Source organism: Mus musculus, chromosome Y, assembly GCF_000001635.26.
Source record: "Mus musculus strain C57BL/6J chromosome Y, GRCm38.p6 C57BL/6J".
Classification (NCBI taxonomy): Eukaryota; Metazoa; Chordata; class Mammalia; order Rodentia; family Muridae; genus Mus; species Mus musculus.
Genome location: NC_000087.7, coordinates 76,551,626 through 76,555,183, shown reverse-complemented (window position 1 = coordinate 76,555,183; position 3,558 = coordinate 76,551,626).

Here is a 3,558-nt window from a genome sequence, read left to right as displayed (position 1 = left end):
TTCCTTTATATGTTACTTGACCTTTCTCCCTTACTGCTTTTAATATTCTATCTTTATTTAGTGCATTTGTTGTTCTGATTATTATGTGTCGGGAGGAATTTTTTTCTGGTCCAGTCTATTTGGAGTTCTGTAGGCTTCTTGTATGATCATGGGCATCTCTTTTTTTATGTTTGGGAAGTTTTCTTCTATTATTTTGTTGAAGATATTAGCTGGCCCTTTACGTTGAAAATCTTCATTCTCATCAATTCCTATTATCCGTAGGTTTGGTCTTCTCATTGTGTCCTGGATTACCTGGATGTTTTGAGTTAGGATCCTTTTGCATTTTGTATTTTCTTTGACTGTTGTGTCGATATTCTCTATGGAATCTTCTGCACCTGAGATTCTCTCTTCCATTTCTTGTATTCTGTTACTGATGCTCGCCTCTATGGTTCCAGATCTCTTTCCTAGGGTTTCTATCTCCAGCGTTGCCTCGCTTTGGGTTTTCTTTATTGTGTCTACTTCCCCTTTTAGTTCTAGTATGGTTTTGTTCATTTCCATCACCTGTTTGGATGTGTTTTCCTGTTTTTCTTTAATGATTTCTACCTGTTTGGCTGTGTTTTCCTGCTTTTCTTTAAGGGCCTGTAACTCTTTAGCAGTGCTCTCCTGTAATTCTTTAAGTGACTTATGAAAGTCCTTCTTGATGTCCTCTATCATCATCATGAGAAATGTTTTTAAATCTGGGTCTAGATTTTCGGTTGTGTTGGGGTGCCCAGGACTAGGTGGGGTGGGAGTGCTGCGTTCTGATGATGGTGAGTGGTCTTGATTTCTGTTAGTAGGATTCTTATGTTTGCCTTTCGCCATCTGGTAATCTCTGAAGCTAGCTGTTTTAGTTGTCACTGTTAAGAGCTTCTTCTTCAGGTGACTCTGTTAGCCTCTATGAGCAGACCTAGAGGGTAGCACTCTCCTTAGTTTCAGTGGGCAGAGTATTCTCTGCAGGCAAGCTCTCTTCTTGCAAGGCAGGTACCCAGATATCTGGTGTTCGAACCAGACTCCTGGCAGAAGTTGTGTTCCACTCACTAGAGGTCTTAGGATCACGTGTGGAATCCTGTGTGGGCCCTTGCGGGTGTCAGGCGACTCAGCTGGCAAGGTAGCCCGGGGCTCGAGTGGAGTGGAAGGGGTTTGTGCCCCAGATCAAGCCCGGGTAGCCTGCTTCCCTATGTACCGCAGTCTCAAGTTCCGCACGATTGGATTGGGGCAGGCACTGTGATCCACTCACCAGAGGTCTTAGGGTCCCGTGGGGAATCCCGTGTGGACCCTTGCGGGTGTTGGGCAAGACTCTGCTGGCAAGGTAGCCCGGGGCTCGAGTCTCGAGTTGAGCGGAAGGGACTTGTGCCCCAGATCAGGTCCGGGTAGCCTGCTTCCCTATGTACAGCAGTCTCAAGTTCCGCACGATTGGATTGGGGCAGGCACTGTGGTCCACTCACTAGAGGTCTTAGGGTCCCGTGGGGAGTCCCGTGTGGGCCCTTGTGGGTGTTGGGCAAGACTCTGCTGGCAAGGTATCCCGGGGCTCGAGTCTCGAGTCGAGCGGAAGGGCGAGGTGGGTTTCTTTTATGCAGCAAAATGTTGTGTATTGTTTATATAGCCAGTCTGTTAGTCTATTTGTTTTTATTGGTGAATTGATTCCAGATTAAGGCAACTTCAGACCAACTTCTTTTATGCATATCAATGCAAAATACTCAATAAAATTCTCCCCAAACTAAAAGGGCTATTAGGTCCTTTTTCTGATAGTCAAAACTGCAATGAGAACTGCCAGTTTTCCTAGTGTCACTGGCTAATTGCTATTAGATAGTAACTAGGCTTTCTCCTATTCAGAGCACATTCCAAGAGGTTGTATAACAATTAACCAAAGGTCATCAGAAGGGAACTAATGATTTATTATAGGTTCTAGGGTAAAAGATAAAATATTGATTGGGTTTACCTATACAAAACTTCACTAATATCATAGTTATGGTTTGATAACTTCAATGAACCTGTTGATCTGAGACAGTTGATGAACTTTGTAACATGAGGTCATGTATTCTGAAATATTTATAAGTGCTGAGGACAAAGAGACAAGGAAAATCGAGAGAGAAAAAAAATTTTTTTTTTTGCCTTTCTCCACTTAGACTATTTTTTTTTCCTTTTACTCACTTAGAAGAATTTTTCCCTTTCCGCACTTAGGATCTTTCTGCTTTGCCCTTATATAAATTTCATAAAAATATTTTTATAACTTAGTAATAACTTCTATAATCACTTCTCTAAATTCCTTCTCTTCCAGTGACACCTGGCTTGTTGGCTCAAAGTTAGAGCCCAGCAATTCCTGCTGAGCTAGAAAAAAGGCTGCATTGCTTAATCCTCCTCTGTTAGGCTACAGGTGTTAATCACCTAAGCCAGCCTACCCTCAGAAAAACCAAGTACTTCTTAGAAGTTATCATCAGCATTTCAGTACAATTTGAGAGCTAGAAAGCCCTGAGACATTTCGATTTTAAAGCCATTGCCAGGGTCCTACTCTGTGACTCCACTGCTATCCTGGCTCAGAGCAATCCTGGACCTCAAACTCTAGTATAGAGCAGTAGTGATAAAAAAAAAAACCTACATGGTATTGATACAGAGACTGACAGATGGATCAGTGGACTAGAACTGAAGAACCAGAAAGAAAACCACACATTTATAGACACTTGATATTTGGAAAGAAGCTATATATATATATATATATATATATATATATATATATATATATATATATGATGGAAAAAAGAAAGGATTTTCAATAAATGGTGCTGTTCTAATTTGCAGTCTGTATGTTGAAAAATAAAAATAAATCCATACTTATCACCTTGCACAAAGCTCAGTTTCAAGTTGATCAAGATTATCAACATAAAATAAGATCCACTGAATCTAATAGAAGATAAACTCATTGACACAGAGAGGGAAATGTCCTAAAAACTACTCCCATGGCTCATGCTCTAAGATCATCAATTCATAAATGTGACCTCATGAAACTGGAAAGCTTCTGTAAGCAAACCATATAGGCAATGGTACTAATCATCAACCTACAGACTGGAGAAAAAAATCTCAACTAACCTCACATCTGATAAAGGGCTAATATCCAAAATATATAAAGAACTCAAGAAACGAAATAAACCAATCAAATATGGGGTATATATCTAAATAGAGATGTCAAGACAGAAGAGTCTAAAATGGCTAAGGAACACTTAAAGATATGTTTAAAGTCCTTAGTGCTCAGGTTAATTCAAATCAAAACAACCCTGAGATTGTACTTTACACCAATCAAATTGGCTAAGATCAAAACCTCAGATGACAGCACATGTTCGTGAAAATGTGGAGAAAAAGGAACACTCCTCCACTGCTGGTGGGACGGAAGCAGGTACAACTTCTCTGGAATTCAGTGTGGAGATTCCTCAGAACATTGGAAATAGGTCTACCTGAAGACCCAGATGTACCACTCTTGGGCATATACCAAAAAGATGTCCCACCATGCCCCAAGGCACATGTTTTTCTATGTTCATAACAGCCTTG